Source organism: Homalodisca vitripennis, chromosome 4, assembly GCF_021130785.1.
Source record: "Homalodisca vitripennis isolate AUS2020 chromosome 4, UT_GWSS_2.1, whole genome shotgun sequence".
Taxonomy (NCBI): domain Eukaryota; kingdom Metazoa; phylum Arthropoda; class Insecta; order Hemiptera; family Cicadellidae; genus Homalodisca; species Homalodisca vitripennis.
The window spans coordinates 109,491,725-109,512,893 of NC_060210.1; the positions used below are offsets into that span (position 1 = coordinate 109,491,725).

General features: G+C 33.9%; 1 protein-coding gene across 1 annotated transcript in view; it reads left to right on the forward strand.

Moving 5' to 3' along the window:
* The first annotated feature begins 9,448 nt into the window (after positions 1-9,448).
* The window catches only part of LOC124359950 (coiled-coil domain-containing protein AGAP005037), a 560,570-nt gene continuing 548,849 nt past the window's right edge, over positions 9,449-21,169 (forward strand). The window contains 1 exon segment of the mRNA XM_046813142.1: positions 9,449-9,714. The gene's annotated coding sequence lies outside the window, so the exon portion shown is untranslated.

The window sequence follows — 21,169 nt, forward strand, 5'->3', positions numbered from 1 at the left end:
GCTCCTCATCACTAGCTTCTGAAGACACAGAATTCTTTGTAGATTTCCTTGATATGTTCCTCCCCAGATAGCTATGCCATATCGTATATATGTTTCAAATAGGGCAAAGTATGTTGATTATGTTGTTGCAGTGTTGATGATGGCTCTTACTCGTTTTAAGATGTAAAGGCTTGTATTCAGTTCTTTACACAGGACTTTAACATGATATGTCCATGACATATTTTCGTCAATAGTCACACATAGAAATTTTGCCTGTGGTTTCACTTCATCTTCTGGAAGAGTTGGAACTTTTTTGGAACTAGTTTCGTCTTCTAACTGAATTCTAACTGGTTTGTCTTTAATGTATTAAACATTAGGTTATTTGTGTGGCAGTATTGATAAACCATATGCAATGATATGTATGAGCTTACTGCCAGTTGGTCAGCAGAATCCCCTGAAGGAGGGTGGTGTCATCTATATACATAAGCGTATGACAGAGTCCATCCAGGTATTGCGGCATATCATTTGTAAATAAAATAAACATCACAGGGCCCTTGAGGTACACCTCTGGTTAAAGCAAGTGGCTTGGATCTTATAGTATGAATTAGTCATCTTTTTGTATGTTTGACTTTGATCAATTGGCTGTGTTGTTCAAGTTAGCTCCTAAACGAGTTTAGAGCAGGGACTTTGATACCCAGGTTGTTAAGATTGTTTAAAATTAAGTTATGGCCAAGGCAATACAAAATCAAGCATAATACCTGTACTAGTTCTCTTTTCTCAAGATCGTCAATTATAAACTCAGCAAATTCAATTATTGCAGTAGTAGTTGATTGTCCTTTTAAGAAAGCATGTTGTCTTGTTGTCAGTAACTTATGCCGCTCACAGTGGTCCATCTCTTAAGAACACACTCAATCACCTTGGAGAAGGTTGAGATGAGGCATCACATTGGTCTGTAGTTACTGGCTTGTTTTGGACTTCCACTTTTTAGGATATACTTAGTAGCTTAGGATATACTTTGGCCAGTTTTAAGGCCATTGGAAATTTTCCTGATCTTAGAGACATATTGGTTATGAAAATTAGAGATGATGTAAGAGTTTCACAGCAATGTTGTAATAACTTGGATGAGACTCTGTCCACTCCTGCTGAGATTTTGGGCTTAAAGCTCTTGATTATACTTTGAATTTCTTCTATGTCAGTGTCTGGCTGATGTGTGACATGACTTTTTATAGGTTGTACTTGTATGTTGTTGGCTATTTTTATGTGATGTGTGTTGTTGGTAAGTGTCTTATCTGCTATTTAATGAAAAAATGGTTAAAGTGTTCTGACACGTTCCAGGGTTACTTATTTCTCTGTTATCCACTTTCAGATTTAGTTAAGTTTTCTACTGTTTATCTTTTGTCTTTCAGAATTTATTACCTACCACAGGGTCTTACATTTATTATTAGATTTGTTAATGTAATCTGCTAAAGCTTGCTGCTTTAACATTTTCAGTTGAAAATCATAGTCCTTTTTGGCTTTGACTGTTTTTGCCTTATCTTGATCAGTGCCTATAAGTTGAAGTTTATTCAGACATTTGAGATATTCTGTCTTAAGATCAAGTGCTCTTTGTCTACAAATGTCTTTTCTTTTGACTTTTGCTTTTATTTTGTCCTCACCATGGGGCAAGCAGCGTCCATGGCCATTGTCAGTATTGCTAAGAGGGTATTTATTATATGCATCATCAACATTTTGGGATTCATATAAATCGTTCCAATCTTCATTTTTAAGTAGTGCCTTCAATGTATTAATGTTTTCTTTCTTGAACTGTCATTGAATAGAACTCATAGAAGGACTGTCATTTATTCTAAACTGTGCTGTGGTTAGTTGACCTTTGTGATCTGAAATGACCGCTTCAATTACTGATGTATTTAATCTATCATTTTTTAAATTTGTGCATACACAGTCAATGGAAGCACTGGTTTGGGGAGTTACTCGTGTGGGAGTAAAGGATAGTCTGGACAGATTGTGTCTCATTTGTGTTTCATTTAGAATACGGTTTTTCTGATCATTTACATCACCCATCATAATCGTGGATATCATGACTAGAGACAGTTAATTCACCATACTGAGGGGTCCTACATACATAAGCAGTAGGATAATATGGGTTAATATTAAAACTTGTTACAAAATTTATGATAACACAAATCTTAGCTTGATATCTATTAGAAAATGTTCTTTACATAACAATTTAAGAGCAATGTGAATTTTTATGTTGTAATCCTTGAAACAATTGTGTCTGAGGGGTCATTTGACTCCTTCAAAAATAGCAATGCAATATTTGATCGGTTCTGTGGTGTTAAAAGTGAAACAGTTTTTGAAGGCACTGAAGGTATTAAGTAATAAAAATGAAATATACAGAATTAATTCACAAATACAGTACTGTATTAAAAACAATAAACTGTGTTACTTATATAAGGTATTTACAATTACATAAAAAGTTAAATTATTAGCTTATATTATATTTATTTATACACTAGTATATTTTAATTATATATATATAATTTTATTAAAGCAGTATAGTTAAATTTTACTAGATTATATGATCGATTATAGATTATTTAATCTTATGTTGTAATTTATAATGAAAGATAATGATAAATCTTTAAACCTTTAATAATTTTGATCTGTACTGTTACTTGCTTATTGAATTTTTTTAAGAATTAAACGATGTTATTGTAATTATTCATTAATAATACACTGGCTCATTTGTTATTATTACTATAAACTTGTCTAGTGCAATGTTGCTTATATGTCATTAGTCAATGTTAACTTGTAGTTTATATAGTGATGATGTGATCCTTACAAAACAGCATCTGGTCAAACATCCTTAACAGTGAGTATACCTTTAGTCTTCATTAAGGTGCCCAACACACTATGGGAGTATCTATCTGCTACAGAATAGCCTTGCTGCAGTTTGTGATTTTCGAACCCTTTATGGCTTTAAAAAAATAAAATTGTGGAAGTAGAAACAGAATCTTTCTGCTGCCATATTAAAATTATTCACACAATAAAGAATTAGTAGTAGTCAAATCACTATATCTTTATTTGAAATATGTATTCCCAATACTTGCTACACTCTACTTGCTACTTTGTTGACACACTAAATTAGATGCTCTTAATTACAAGAGAAGACAGTGTCCGATTGGATTTAAAAAGTGTCGGGAAAGTCAAGAATGCACCTGGTGTGCACTTGATAAAATCATGATAAACAAAACTGTATTAAAATTGGATAATACTGTAGACTGCTAGCAGTACACATGCTACATTAAGCAGGTCAGGGTGTATAACTGCTCTCTTTTGAGGCAACTTACTAAAAGTGTAAATTTAGCCTATAATTTGATCTACTACCTACCTTATTGTTATACAGGGTGAAAAAGTCAGGACACCCTCTATTTTATTCTTAAGTTCAGATAAAGAGATATCTTTTAGGTAGTGATGCAATGTGGAAAGAAAGTTTGTTGAACAACTGGCTGGTAATGAAAAATATTGTTCTGGTATCACTGGCTATTACTTTGGATGGGAAAGAGATAGTGATATCTGGTCTTCACCAGCATTTACGTTTGTTTAGGCTTTTCAAAATGAGGGATCATTTGAAAGGGGTTAAAATTAGAAATTTTTGAGTTGCCCCCATAATTCTGCATTTTTGGGGGACAGAAGAAATTTCAAAATCATCAAATGAAACTTTCTTTTCACACAGCATCACTACCCAAAGGATATCTTCTTATATAAACTGTATATATATATATATATATATATATATATATATATATATATTGGTTATATTTGTTGTGTTTCTTGTTTCTTGTTTTCTTCATATTTATATTATGCTTCCTGAAGATGTGGGTTATTAAATCCCACGAAATATATAGAAGCCCTATAATCTTTGTTTTTTCATTTCAATAAGTGAAATAGTATATATATATATATATATATATATATATATATATATATATATATATATACATACTGTACACGTTAACACTGCCACAATATGCTACGTTCCCAAGACGTTCCGTATTGCCAAATTTATTCCTTAATTTATTGTTGCTGATATTAATATTTAGTTTATTTTACAATATGTTTTAATTAGTAAAATAAAGACACTCACTCTTTTCCTAATTTTCTCGAAAATAAAGAGCCGAACCGATTGAACCACGGTGGGAGTAATCCGTTTTACGCGGTCTTTTACTGCTGCTGAGGTTGGCAAATCGTACGGGAATTATCTTGAAGGTGCGGTACTTCCTACCACTCCTCTCTCTTTGTTCTCTAGCAGTAACGGCGCCTTTTCGTTCATTCTGTCTACTGTTGTCACAAACTACTAACCTTTATGTTATTTTGCTAACATGAGTGACAGTTTCTTCAAAGACGATGAAGATATAGGGAAATACTTTGACTTTCCTATTTCAAGTGAACCTGACTTAACCTTGTGATGATGAATAAATGGCAAATGTGATTAACAGTTTAAATAATAATGAAAACAGCAGTGTAAAGATTGGAGCTATTGACGAACATGATTGGGTTGCTTTAATGTGTAAACATGCAAAGAATATTAACTGTGAATTTAACAGTTTAAATAATAATGAAAACAGCAGTGTGAAGATTGAGCTATTGACGAACATGATTGGGTTGCTTTAATGTGTAAACATGCAAAGAATATTAACTGTGATTAACAGTTTAAATAATAATGAAAACAGCAGTGTAAAGATTGGAGCTATTGACGAACATGATTGGGTTGCTTTAATGTGTAAACATGCAAAGAATATTAACTGTGATTAACAGTTTAAATAATAATGAAAACAGCAGTGTAAAGATTGGAGCTATTGACGAACATGATTTGGGTTGCTTTAATGTGTAAACATTGCAAAGAATATTAACTGTGATTAACAGTTTAAATAATAATGAAAACAGCAGTGTAAAGATTGGAGCTATTGACGAACATGATTGGGTTGCTTTAATGTGTAAACATGCAAAGAATATTAACTGTGATTAACAGTTTAAATAATAATGAAAACAGCAGTGTGAAGATTGGAGCTATTGACGAACATGATTGGGTTGCTTTAATGTGTAAACATGCAAAGAATATTAACTGTGATTAACAGTTTAAATAATAATGAAAACAGCAGTGTAAAGATTGGGAGCTATTGACGAACATGATTGGGTTGCTTTAATGTGTAAACATGCAAAGAATATTAACTGTGATTAACAGTTTAAATAATAATGAAAACAGCAGTGTAAAGATTGGAGCTATTGACGAACATGATTGGGTTTGCTTTAATGTGTAAACATGCAAAGAATATTAACTGTGATTAACAGTTTAAATAATAATGAAAACAGCAGTGTAAAAGATTGGAGCTATTGACGAACATGATTGGGTTGCTTTAATGTGTAAACATGCAAAGAATATTAACTGTGATTAACAGTTTAAATAATAATGAAAACAGCAGTGTAAAGATTGGAGCTATTGACGAACATGATTGGGTTGCTTTAATGTGTAAACATGCAAAGAATATTAACTGTGATTAACAGTTTAAATAATAATGAAAACAGCAGTGTGAAGATTGGAGCTATTGACGAACATGATTGGGTTGCTTTAATGTTGTAAACATGCAAAGAATATTAACTGTGATTAACAGTTTAAATAATAATGAAAACAGCAGTGTGAAGATTGGAGCTATTGACGAACATGATTGGGTTGCTTTAATGTGTAAACATGCAAAGAAATATTAACTGTGATTAACAGTTTAAATAATAATGAAAACAGCAGTGTAAAGATTGGAGCTATTGACGAACATGATTGGGTTGCTTTAATGTGTAAACATGCAAAGAATATTAACTGTGATTAACAGTTTAAATAATAATGAAAACAGCAGTGTGAAGATTGGAGCTATTGACGAACATGATTGGGTTGCTTTAATGTGTAAACATGCAAAGAATATTAACTGTGATTAACAGTTTAAATAATAATGAAAACAGCAGTGTAAAGATTGGAGCTATTGACGAACATGATTGGGTTGCTTTTAATGTGTAAACATGCAAAGAATATTAACTGTGATTAACAGTTTAAATAATAATGAAAACAGCAGTGTAAAGATTGGAGCTATTGACGAACATGATTGGGTTGCTTTAATGTGTAAACATGCAAAGAATATTAACTGTGATTAACAGTTTAAATAATAATGAAAACAGCAGTGTAAAGATTGGAGCTATTGACGAACATGATTGGGTTGCTTTAATGTGTAAACATGCAAAGAATATTAACTGTGATTAACAGTTTAAATAATAATGAAAACAGCAGTGTAAAGATTGGAGCTATTGACGAAACATGATTGGGTTGCTTTAATGTGTAAACATGCAAAGAATATTAACTGTGATTAACAGTTTAAATAATAATGAAAACAGCAGTGTAAAGATTGGAGCTATTGACGAACATGATTGGGTTGCTTTAATGTGGTAAACATGCAAAGAATATTAACTGTGATTATCAGTTTAAATAATAATGAAAAACAGCAGTGTAAAGATTGGAGCTATTGACGAACATGATTGGGTTGCTTTAATGTGTAAACATGCAAAGAATATTAACTGTGATTAACAGTTTAAATAATAATGAAAAACAGCAGTGTGAAGATTGGAGCTATTGACGAACATGATTGGGTTGCTTTAATGTGTAAACATGCAAAGAATATTAACTGTGATTAACAGTTTAAATAATAATGAAAACAGCAGTGTAAAGATTGGAGCTATTGACGAACATGATTGGGTTGCTTTAATGTGTAAACATGCAAAGAATATTAAACTGTGATTAACAGTTTAAATAATAATGAAAACAGCAGTGTAAAGATTGGAGCTATTGACGAACATGATTGGGTTGCTTTAATGTGTAAACATGCAAAGAATATTAACTGTGATTAACAGTTTAAATACATAATGAAAACAGCAGTGTAAAGATTGGAGCTATTGACGAACATGATTGGGTTGCTTTAATGTGTAAACATGCAAAGAATATTAACTTGTTAAGCGGTAATCATTTCAAGATATCAGCAAAACACGGAAAGGATGACCCCCTCAATCGCCTAGTGGTACGTGATTATAATAAGGTCAAAATCGGTATCGGCATTACAGACCAAATGTTCTCTTTAGCTGTTCGCAATAGCAGCCGAGGAAATACTTCTGGTTACGGCAGTAATTAACGCCTGGTTAGCCTATAAAACACACAGGAAGAACCACAAGACACCTTTACTTCATCACATCGTTCCGATATAACCTTGCCTATGCTTTACTAAATATCCAAGATCCCCAGAGCTTGCTAAAGTGTTAGGCCACCATTACCTGCCTGGATCAGACGTATATGTAGGTAAAGGTAAAAAACAGACATAGGGTAATGTAAACTATGAAATGTGCTACCAAAAATTAGACAATGAAGATAATCAAAAAACTAAAAATCTCAAGAAAGTGCTTTTTTTAATCAGTACCCTGGAAAGCCATATACTTGTGTTGCAGACGTATTTTGTGTGTTGGTGACTTACAAAATTTGCTTAATATAAACCTATAACAGTTTATTTTGTTTTTTTTTTATCATGATTGCCTTTGTAAAATCAATATATTATATTCACTTTATTCTCTTTTGCAAAAGCAGATTTCATGACATTTTCGTGAAGTATGAGGGTATTAATGGTGGATACTCGAATAAGAAAGTCTTAATTTTTATTTGCAAGAAGATCGTAAAAGGAAATTTAAGTTTATTAAGAACTAGAGTCTGAAATAATTTACATAGAGTAGATGTTGCGTACGCGCTGTCATTCTGTGATTGATTTAAAAGAACTGAACTGTCGGAGCACCATTCATTTGAATATAAACAATTAGACAACTGAATAAATAAGTAATTATTCCGGTTCTTTCCTCTTGGATTACGAGAATACCAAAGGGTGGGCTCTAAAGGAAGCCAAATGTTCATAGCAAAGTCACCCCTCTCTCTCGTCCACGGAGATCAGACGTCCGGCTCTAGGAGGTATGTTTGAGTATTGTCTATAGAGTCACTCACTTACTGTTGCTTTTTTCCGCTCAGATGCATTGGCGCTTTTACCCTTTGATTCTATATTTTATTTATTATGAATAATAGGTTAATTTTGTTATAATACGTTATATATTTTTCTGTTATAGTGATATTTTTTTATATATGTATGTTAGTATAGCTCACCAATAATGTAATTAATCAATGCAATAAATTAATTCTAATTACATTACAAAACTTTTTAATATAATTCTAAAAATTTGTTTTAAATCAGTTATAACTTTTAAAAAGAAAATGTCTAACAATATTTAATTCAATCTTATGCCACATACAAAATAATAGCTTCAAATACTGTAATACTGTTATCCATCAATATACACTTCAATAATATTAATTCCATTTATTTTTCGACTTATATTTCAAAACAAATTTAATTTGAGTTTTTTTTATTTGCATTACAAGGAATACAGTACTACTGTAATTTATAATTGTCGAGTTCTTAATAATGTACAAATAAATTTTTCAGCAAGGCTTGTAAGAATATTTAATACTTTTCTCCTTTTTGCTTTAATGTCCTTTTTCACCCCAAAAGTCCTCCTTTTAGGAATTTGCGTCTACCCTATCAGGTAACCAGACCGCGCGCACAGATCCTCCCGTGGCCTACTGTACATACTCGATTTTATTTCTGTTCTTTGATAACGTCATCTTGTTCGATCTCGTCCTTACGGTCAACTCATTCTCAAAGCCTAATAAAAACTAATTAATAGTTCAACAATTTCCACAAAGCTTGTATTCACTTCATGGCATTCCGGTGCAACCAAAGTAAAACTGGGGATTACAAATGGCTAATTATCACATTCTTTTGTCAGTGTTCGCAACAAGTAACATGCAACACGTTCAGGCTACGAGGCCCAAGGTCAATGATGCTTGTGTAGCCTACTAATGCAAACCAAACCAATTCAAACAATTTTATGTTAGTTTCCTTATTGAACAAACAAACCTTGCAAAACTTAAATAAATATTAGGAATTAGATGGCACTAAAACAAAGTTTTTTAATTAGTTTAACAAGCAACTGAATATAACTAGAATTTAACTCCTTGTATTTCACAGAGAACATTAACAAACTGACTTACCAATAAGTTTTTATGGTACGTAAGCTACCTTTAGTTTTATCTGTTTCTAGATATAATAAATGCAATACACATATGGTTTAGGACTAAGTTCCTTTCCACTTGCCAGACGTTTTGCCGGAGGAACTGTCAACCCGACTGCAGTTTCAGTTCGGTCCAGTTTTGTTGTGGATTCTGGTTCTGGTTCTGGTTGACTCAAGGTTATGTTTGATGTGAAGCCGCGGCCGCGGCCGCGAGCCGACCGTCCAGCACAGTGGCGCTCCATGGCAGACTAAACAACTAACTCGGCATGAAGGCAAGAGGAAGAACAAGAAACAAGTCGCGCCGGTCGAGTAGTTCGGTCGGGTCCTTCAACTTGAGTGCACGCTGTAGCCGTCTTGTTACCTTTGTGTTTGTTTATAATTGGTGTTTACAGTGGGTTCTACAACAAATCAAAGCTGTGACTTTCTTCGTTCGTGAAATATTTTAACTGTGAAATTTGTGTTACTGTTTTAAGTTTGTGATATTTGAGTGTCAATCCTTCTGATTTGGTTTTATTATATGACAACATGATCAAGGTAGGTAATTTTCGAAATGTTTCAATGCTTGTTGTTTTTAAAAATTGTATTAACATACCGTATATAATTTCTTATAAGTGTCTTTTTAACTTATAAGAAAACATTGCAATCTTTCACAGTACATGAAAGTAGTAAATAACACGTAAATATGATTTATTACGCAACCCATAAACAATTAAAACGTTTATGTAAGTACCTGTAAGCTTTATTTATGTTAACAATCAAATAAAATGCCATTATAAAATGTGGATTCTGGACAAAAGTATCAACCAAGTGCGTAGATGATTACAGAAAGAAGAAAACAAATTATGCTAGATAAACTGTATTTTGGAGTAGTTTACTTCCAATTTTAGTATTATTTTTGTATTTATTATTAATTACTGTTATCTGTTTTACGCATACAGTAATAAATAATATAAACAAGTTAAAATTGTATGAAATATGATAAAGAGGTCTCAGTATCTACATAAGATAAAAGTATAATCTATCATTTTATAATAGAGAGAAATATTATTCAAATGAGACAAGCAATATCCACTCAGAAATGTTAACATCAATTTTTGATGCTGCCGTGTATATGCGAGCAGTACGTATTTAATGAAGCTACTAATCAAATCGTTGTTTTTATGAAATGATGTATGTACTTTTTAAAAGACTAAACTACAAGTTTACATATGTAACTCTTCAACAATTTAATGCATTCACTAACAAAAATAGTTAATTTTGCTGTAATTCGCATTTCCAACACCTATTACAAAAGTAATATGCATATACATTTACATTTGTACTCAGTTATATACATTTTTGGTAGTCAAATATTTAACAAACTAATATTTCGACTTCTTAATGTAATACATGCTCTATCCAGGGCCCGATCCGACGACTTTTTAAACTATCAACTTTTTAATTACAATTAATTATGTGCGTGCAGAGATGGATGCGTTCCCAGCAGCTGTTTACCACTTCCGGTTGCGTATTCTCTGTTGTGATACGTCACATTCTGTTGTGACATTGAAAAACGAAGATTGTTAAAGGATACATTCACTATTACATAGTAATTTTGATTTAGTACTTTGTTCTTTTACTTTTCTGTAACTAAGCTATCACTAATTAAATTTTCTACTTTTAAGACAATCTTTTGGGAAGTAGACCTATTTTGGGCACTGTTGCATATATGCAGTAGTGGTAGATTTGTGGTCAAGGTTTTTAGTATATTTTTTCATTGAAAGAAAATTTAGGTTACAGTCCTTTAATATATAAGTTCCAAAGAGAAGAAAAATTAAAGACTAATCATTCTACAAAGAGTAATAAATAGGGCTTTAGCGCTGAATTTGCAATATTTTATCAGGCTTAAAGAAAAGAGGATCTTACAGTATTAACTGAAATATGGCTGAAGGGAATGCCATGTTATTTATTACAAAACAATAATCTCATCAACAAAATAACTATTAAAACAAGGCATTTCCATCATATCTCATTAAAAATATAACTCCTCAAATCATAAATACATGTAACTTCCTGAAGCTTTAAGGTAAGATTTGTTACATCTGTACAAATAAAATTTGTTATCTTCGGCAGTTTATATATTTGGGCCTTATTAAATAGTTGTCGAAATCCCTACTCATACTTTCAATTTCTGATTGAGTAATAAACACACTACTTTTTCTGCCTTCAGGATAATCATCATAAAGCTATGAATTTAAAATTAAAAGCATTTTATCAATCATAAGTCGAATGCACCACCTTGTAATTTTTAAGGTAATTGTAGAAAACTGTGTTCTTGACGAAACTAGTTTTCAATTTATCATATTTTAGAAAATGCAGTGAAACAAATCAATTTCTTCGAATTTTGAGATTATTGGCAAGAATTTGAGTTACTTAAAAGTCACGTAAAATGTTCCGTTTTATCGACGATTACTTCATAATTATTTGTACATAATTACGGTGTTCAAGCATTGACGTGGCCACTCTGATGGAGAAACTGTTACAGGACGTGACTAAGAGCTGTTATCGCCGCGCCGATTCGGTGTCAATCACGCCAATCATCCTGTGATAACGGATACACAAACACGTTAGAAATAGCCCGGATTGTGGGACACACACCAGCGGTGGTAACCGATACAAATAAAACGCTTGGTTTCACAAACCTCCGTGAGATCAGCCCGAGGTGGTTATTACACTGAAAACGAATTGTGATCCGAGCCAATGCAGTGGGGTTTCTTATTTAAATATTGATATAGTTTCAATATTGTATCTATTTAATTGAATAAACTGAAGTAAGTGCAGGTTAAATCACGCAAGAAGACTCAAGCTGTTCTTTATTTACGATATTAAACCAAACTTCATATGTTATATTTGGTAATATTTATATTATTAATGTAATCACTCAATTTAATACGGGAAGAATGGGTCCTAATACTTGTGTAGTTTATACAATCACTAGGAAAACATTTAAATCATTTACTACGTTTAATGGAGCGTGTATAAAGATCGTAATAATTTTACAAAACGAAATTGCGAGACGCGGAGAAAGTTTCAGAAAAGAACCGATCAGTCTTCTTTGAGTTTTTACGAAGTACGGAGAAAGTGTAAAGCTATGTCATTAAGATTCTCTTGGCCAAATCACATGGAGACACATCCTTTCAAGGTTATGTTTGAAATAAACCGGTCGATTTGTAGTCGAAGTCCGTGTTGAGTAAGTGACTCCACGTGTACCGCCTTTCTCGATGCAGTCAGGACTGTCTTCACGTAGATTCGTAGAAATCGTTTCCAAGGCATTCCCTTATTGTGAACGATTGCGAAGGTCTGCGCCCTTTGTCGCACCGTTACATTCTGTCCTGCCCAGGGCGCTGGGATGTTCCCACGCCCTAAAGGGAGGGTGCCTAGCCTACCATACCCGCCTCGCTTCTTCTTCTCCTTTCCGGAATGCTAATCCACAGCTACCTGTCTATCAATCAACAAATGAATAGTTATTAGATATTGTTAAAATGTGAATGACACGTTTTATTCATTCGTCTAGCGCCTACAATCACTGTGTATACAATTGTGTTTCACATGTTTACATAAGTCTACTTATATTATGCATGAACACAGGCACGTCTTAGTATACACATATAGGTACATATCTATACTATTATATACAAATCTAATGGTGCCTTTCTGGCTGTCTTTGTATGTGTTATTCAATCACGTAAAAACTGCTGGACCGATTGTATTGCAAATGTTACTCTGCTATTTTTAGGGTACCTCTTTAAAGTATTGGCGTATTCCTATTTCGGAAATTCCTCCGGTCTACGCCCCACTGGTCTTGAACACCCCAATGCTCATTATATTTATTGAATTGGCTTAATCAGCAGATAGTAAATGTCTCTTTAATCACCTGTCGAAGTACAAAATAAGTAATAGTAGTTATCTGCGGCTTCGAACGAAATTTCATGGGGGTTTTCACATGTACAAGAACTTCTGGTTCGAGTGAATTATATTTTCGACACCAATTTTGAGTTTGCATTGTTTCTCCAATCTAAAAACATGTACAGTACATTACAGTAGAGAACAAGCAATGCATACTTAGTATTTGCTAAGTATATTTATACCAAAGCATATAACCTGGAATGTAATGCAACCTGGAACTGTTTGAATTATACTAATGTTCCCTAAATAGCGTTTCGGGGTTACAGAAAGTCACCATATATATCTTTTCAATCAGCGTAGGTCAAAACGAGCACGTATTTGGATATAGAGTCTGCAGCATAGTGAAGAAATCACTAATATTTAAATACATTCACAACGTTTAAAATATCACAGATCTAAGAGTTATTTTCCTGCTCATTCAATGGCATATTCAGAATTTGAATGTGGGGGTTCCAAACAACCATCTCATGTTTAGGAAATGGTAGTAGATCAGCCTGTTCTTTTTTTTTAAATGTATGTATTGATGGGGGAAATATACTAAGTTTTTAAAATGTGAGCAAAAACATCAATAAACATTGCATAGATAGGTTTCATTACAAATGTTCTTCTACCTTAATTTGTCCTCATCATCTTCTGAAGAGCCTGTTGTAGTAAAATGAGTTTTTTTCATAAGAACAGTGTAAAGTCTCATGTGGTTTTACGCCCGAAGTTTTGATTGTAGCGTTACTTACCCCTACATAAGTCGTGTCGCAGTTAAGGCGTTAAAGATATAATTAATACGTATATAAACATTTTAAAGTTTTTTTATTTATGTTGTTTTAATTAAACACTAAGATGTTTCATAATAGAATAAAAAAGATTGATATGTTTTTTTCTCAATAACCCATACCCATAAAGATTTCGAATAAAAAAACCAAAAAGCGTTTGGGTATGTTTTAATTATATCTTTAAAATGAGACAACCCCCTTAATTTTACGACTAAAACAGAGCGTATAACTGTATGAGGTTCAACGTAGTTCTTATGGGAAAATTCATGATCATTTACTACAGCTGGCCCCAAAATAAGGGAAGAAATATCTCTATTATATTGCGGAATACAAAATGAAATAACAAGCATATTTACATTCCCCAGCCTTACATGATTCATCACATAAAACTATATAGGGTTCTCCTATTATTTACCCATATACACTGTAGTGGGGGGAATAATAATCACCCCAACTGCAAAAACAGTGCGAGATCAGATATTTATTTATCCCTTATGGAAGAGCTAGCTTCCTTCGCGTTATTACAGTTATGCCATCTTTTTTTCAACTTTCAACTGAGTCGAAGATACCGAAACTTGGTGGCGTACATGTAAACTGTGGGTCAGCTACAAGCGGCCCAAAACAACGAGTCAAGTATCATAGAGTTGTTGATACATTGATACTTTATAAGCATGAAATAATGAGTTGTTTATCAAACTCTTGTCTTTTACTGGGGAGAGTGGATGACATTCCCAAAAAATGTATCTTGTGATATCTTTTACTGATCTTATACATAATGAAGAAGTATGCATAGAGAAAAAGGTGTGGGAATCTCATAAATAGAGAAAAGGTGTGGGGACCTTATCCATAGAGAAGAAGGTATGGGGATTTTATACATAGAGAAGAAGGTGTGGGGATTTTATACATAGAGATGAAGGTGTGGGGATCTTGTACATATAGAAGAAGGTGTGGGGATCTTATACATAGAGATGAAGATGTGGGATCTTATACATCGAGTTAAGGGTGTGGGGCTCTTATACGTAGAGAAGAAGGTGTGGGGATCTTATGCATAGAGATTAAGGTGTGGGAATCTTGTACATATATAAGAAGGAGTGTGGGATCTTATACATAGAGAAGAAGGTGTGGGATCTTATACATTGAGAAGAAGGTATGGGGATTTTATACATAGAGATGAAGGTGTGGGATCTTGTACATATAGAAGAAGGTGTGGGGATCTTGTACATAGAGATGAAGGTGTGGGGATCTTATACATAGGGAAGAAGGTGTGGGGATCTTGTGCATAGAGAAGAAGGTGTGGGGATCGTGTACATAGAGATGAAGGTGTGGGATCTTATACATTGAGAAGAAGGTATGGGGATTTTATACATAGAGATGAAGGTGTGGGGATCTTGTACATATAGAAGAAGGTGTGGGGATCTTATACATAGGGAAGAATGTGTGGGAATGAGCGCTACAGTGTGGCAGGCCCTGGTGATGGAGACCTGGGCTGGAATGTGTAGGCGGACTCGGCATACCTCAACCACCTGACCGTCCTGGGCCAGGCACTGCCGCGGCACTGGCCCTGGCACTGGCACTGGCACGGGTAACGACAATTACCAGTTAGACACTCGTTTAATTATCCACTTGATGCTTCCTCATTTGCCACGGCACCGAGCACGTCTCTATGGCGGCTGACTAGGTAGCTGGAAATGTACGATTTTAAACATACGATAATTTATGTGTATATTACACAACATAGTGACGAAATCATACTGCAATATAGAATTTAAGGCCACGATTCAGGGAGTATAATTTAGAAAACATACAGTGCTATGTTGTTTTATATTCCTGTCCAGCCCTTAACCCTCAAAGTGTTGACTATATCCACGTGTGGTCAGTGCTACACGTGTTTAGGAGGTTACATGCATATGTTGAAAGTAAATAATAAGTACATTAAATTAACAAAATGTAACATAGTATAATATGTACTAAAGGTTTTTCAACAAAAACTACAGAATAAGAAAACAATAGTTACAATTACTTAACGTTCCATGTTGAAAAGTTACTAACATAAAATTAATATAATATTTTCAGCACTTTAATAACTCTCAAACAACAATCCAAAATATAGAAAAGAAAGACAAATTGATTACAAATCAAAAATGTATACATTTACTTTTAAGAAAGATGGAAAAGAACAAAAATGTATTGTTTTGCCCGCTGGAAACTCCTAAATATCTGGCAAAATGTAACAATTACCTTAAAACGGGTTTTAAGACGGACAAAATAAAGACCGCATTTAGATAAAGTAATAGTGCCGCATTTCTAGTCTATTAGGCTACTACGTCAAATTTATTGAAACATATAATCATTTATGGATGTTATGTCGCGTGCCGCGATGTCAGATTTTAAGAAAAAGTGGCATTAGGACCTAAATTACCTTGGCCCGTTCATCCTCTGCTGAGGATGGCGAGGATACTCGTCGTTCATTGAACATTTGTACTAAATTTGTAAATATAAGGTTTATCTTAAGATTTCTTCAGAGTAGTCATGGACTTGTAGGTAAACCACTTATTTATTATAACTTTGTTGTTAAAACCATGTTTCTATCAGAGTTAAAGGCGAAAAATATGATAGATCTATGAATTCATTGCACCTTGAGTAACCGTTACTGTTTATCTATGGGGTTATATTTGTATTGTTGGGCTTTGTATATATATATATATATATATATATATATATATATATATATATATATATATATACTATATATACCACCAGGTATTTATTCACACTCAGGATCGGGAGCCGTGCCTCCGACGCGTCGTGTAGTGAAACTCGCCATTGTAACTAGTTCTAGTTACTGCGAGTGAAACTACCTCCTCCACCAGCCCAGGGCTTACCTTCTGCTGAGACCTTCTAACTCATCGTTAGAAATATGACAAAATGTTCAAAAGTCAACAAAATTATACCTCTGCTCATATGAAAATTATCTAACCACTCCCAAGTTAACAACCTGACGCATATAGGCCTAACACCCACCCCGTCTGAACTTAGTCGGTTGATACAAAAGCCTTCTGAAGACTCAAGACGATCACAACAGACCGGGAGCGGGACTTCAACAAGTCGTGTTTCGGCCTCCACGACGATTAAGGAGGTGTGCTGTCTTGTTCGTGAGGCCTAATGAAAGCTTCCGGCGAACAGCCTACAATCTAGGAGCAGTTGGAGGGGCGAATCACTGCTCGCTTGACCCGACTGACTTGATGTGTCAACAATTCTACACAACTCGCCAGAGGATCATCTCTTGAAGCGGGAAACCGCTGACACCAAGAGTTACGATGATAAAAATCACTAATAGCTCAGCTGTAGATCATCAGTGCGCGGTGCACCTGCGGGTAGAGCTTGTACCTGTAGCGAGCGGGTGGTCCAGCTGATCGACTTCCGCCCCCGTCCCAGACATCGGTGTCACCGTCACCGTACTCTATTGTCGGCATCAGGGCTGTCTGCAAAGGTTTGCTCAGACCCTAGAAGCCCTGATATTGTCAATAACTACGCGTACGCAGAGAAATCGCAATCTGCGGGTTCGTTATTAATGGATGTTCTGCAGACGACAAAAGCGTTGTTGTGCATCACATCCAAGATGGAAGTCCAGGATGGAGCATCAGACTTGGCCTAGACATAAAACAATTGTAAATGTTCCAAAATTCAAAAAAACACTTCTTAAAATTAGAAAAACAATATTTGATATGATTTCAAGCCAAACGTTTTGCACAAAAACTGTCAAACCTCTTAATGAATTAGTAAACGTTCTGTGCAAATAATTAAATCAATTAGTTGTTCTTGTTATGCATTTAACTATATATGGCCGATTATTTTAATCGTATTGTCTCAATATCGGTAGAGAAACGACGTTTGCCAGATAAATCCATAACATTAAAACTCTTTGAAATCGATTTTGAGGTATCAGGCATCTAAATAAGCATCTCGACCGACGTATTACTTGGTCATATAATGTCGACTTTAAAAATTAAAAAACAAATATCCTGTTAAAAATATATTTGAATTAAAAGTGAATTTCTAAAATCAAGAGAAAGTTCCTAATTTCACCTTTCAATCTTCATACAGACTGTAAATGAGGAGTTCAAAACTTTTTATTTTATCGAAATGTCGTTAAAAAGGTAAATGGCATAATGTCATTAAATGCCTACAACATTGGAAAACTCCCTGGTCAATCACCAATAACTTTGCTAAACAGGATAAGTCAAATGTCAAACCCATTACTTTTGATGCATCGAACCATACCAAAGTTGTGGAGGAATTTAATGAATATGTATTTTTCTCTTTCTTACATCTCTCTCAGTGGGACTTCATTACATGAGCAAAGTTGCTTCATTACAGAGTCCCCTTTCAGTCCATGTCCACGACTGTTGAGGTGGCTCGTTTTGTCCAGAGACAAGTCCAAAATGTCCTGCGAACTAAGACATCAATGGGTTGGTCTCCGTGGATTACTAAACATTGAATCTTAAAACCACCTTATAAATCTTTTGTAAAATCTTATTTTCCCCTTCTCTAAAACAGCATAGATTCTTGTTATAAAATATCCTTATATATAAAAAAATGTCAAATCTTTCATCCGCTGAATATTTGATAAAATTTTCTCTCAATGACCAATAAATATTCTTGAGGTTCTGAATCTATAACAGTTGGGCTCAGATCATAAATCGACAATTTCATCCAATAGCCAATTTAATTGTTTGTAATTTAGATACATTAGAGAGACTGTATCACTTTCTCGGCTTATTTCTCGATCTCTCTAAAGCCTTTTTCCATCATGAGACACCACTGCACCAGTCAGACAACCTGTGTGCGTGCGCGCTAGCGAGCGCGTGCTTGTGTGGACAGCTAGAAGTCATACAAATGGCTTGCGTCTTATATCACAAACAGAGAAAAAACTGTATATGCAAATTAAAACACCGTAAAGTAAAAGTGACATGTTATTCTACAAATGACAATTCAGGACATTAATTGCAACTTGTTTATATAAAGAATTTGGATGTATAGTCACAAAATATAAAGATAGTTTATATCATAACTACATGACTTTTGAGTTAAAAATATTATATAGAAAATGGATCTATAAGTTTGAGGTGAAATCTATCATACTCATTGATATAATTCACATGCATTCATTTTGCTGAATAAACTGGGCAGAAAACGTTCTCAACTATAGTGTAATTTGATGGGAAAAATTTGCCTGACGTATCAATATAACACATTTTATGATAGATTGTGTTATTTTAGAGGGAATAGATTTTCCGAAATTACTGAAATGCATGTAGAAAAAGGGATGGTCTGGAATGACTACATGGGCAAAGTTTTCTGTTTAGTTATATCTGACGTTTATCCCATTCGTAACATAACGAACGTTTTTTTATACTATCATGAACTTAGACACCCTCAGTTAATCTGTAGAATCATAGTTTGATGTACCAATGCGTGTTAGAAGTAGTATAAATTTTTATACTTTACGAAAAATCTGTTATATATATATATATATATATATATATATATATATATATATATATATGTATAAGTACATGATTGTTTCGTTTTTCGAACGTTTGCCATCATTTAGTGATAAAATAATTAATCACTCTACGTTTCAAGATCTGTTCTCTTTTTCAGGCGGATAACCAACTAAATACAGATGTGTTTTTTTAACCTACATCGGAGTTATTTGTTAATTTTTTAATTTATTCACCCGGCGAAGAGATTTTGTTACTAAATTTCCATGAACAAAATCAAACTTTGAACAAATGTTAGAATAAATTCAACATTAACTTTGAGGAAGTCGTATGGGAATGTCTTTGCCTTTATACAGCGTGGTAACAACTGTATTGGACTGCATTTACCTGTATCCTAAAGGTACAGCTGTATTTTAAACCAAAGTGCGTTTTAGTGCAAGACGGTAATATTCACCAGTATCGAATTAGGCGCTGGGTCAACGACAGAGCTTATAAAGTTCTACTGTCATAGTTGGTGTCAAGTTGATCAGTAGGCTTCCTGAAGGCGTAACACAAGTAGATTAGATTTAATTACTTTAAACTTAATAAATATTTGATTGACGATTCTTTAAAAGTTGCTAAGGTTAGCTAACTGGGAGTACTGAGAAAGCTGGGTCGGGTGGCAAGTGCAAGTGAAAGAATGTGTGACGAAGTAATGAATAAGTGAAAGTGGATCTAGAATCGTTTAAAGTGGCGCTTGCTATAAACTACGAACAACATTACATGCTCGCTTATAAGTTTTAGTGTTTAGAGAAGTTTGACACTGGGGACCATGATTACGCTTATGGTTAAACCTAAATAAATGTTTAATTGACGGTTCCTTAATAGTTGCTAAGGTATAATTAACTAGGAATATTGAGAAAGTTGGGTCGCGTGACAAGGACAAGTGAAAGAATGTGTCACGAAGTAATGAATAAGTGAAAATTTTCTAAATTTTTCGAGTTTTACGTGACCACTGTTTCCTTTACATTGCTTTGAATGATAACCTAATTGCTTGGAAGTATGTATATAGACCAATTTGCATTTCTCAGAACTAATTTTGAGAGTATAGGTTCATCTATTCTTAGAAATCTTATTCTGAACCTTTCTATTCCACTTTACACGTAACGATCCAAGTACCAGTCTCAAAGTTTACGTTATAGATAATGCAGGTGACTCTAATCTAATCAAGGTGTTTTCTGCATTTTGCACCTATACTGTAGTTCATCTGAATCGTCCGAGATTAATAACAGATTCAAAAACTGTTAATGATAGTTCAATAATATCTTGTCGGTGCAAGTGGCATATTACTGTAGAATAGAAACATATTTAGTTACTTAAAAATATTGTGATTATGGCCGCAGCAGTATAGATCAGTCAATTAAACCCAGGGATGCTACAGGTCAGGGAAGTCAGGGAAAAGTCAGGGGAAAAAACAGGACTGGAAATCAGGGAAAAGTCAGGGAATCCGCTCTCAAGTCAGGGAAAAGTCAGGGAATTTCGACGTTGGTCAGGGAAAAATATAAAATCCCTTTACACAAATACTAAATAAACTCTGTAATTTCTATGTGCTACTAATTACTTATGGTGCAGTGTTCTAAAGTATTTTACTTCTGTGTTGTAAAAGATCATTTAAGTCAATCTTTTTGTACGTATTAAACTGTGTTCACTTTATTTTTGCTTTTTTATATTTGCCACCCTGTTAGCCTCAACACCGCTTTTTTCCACCCATTAATTGCCAAAAACCCTGGGGAT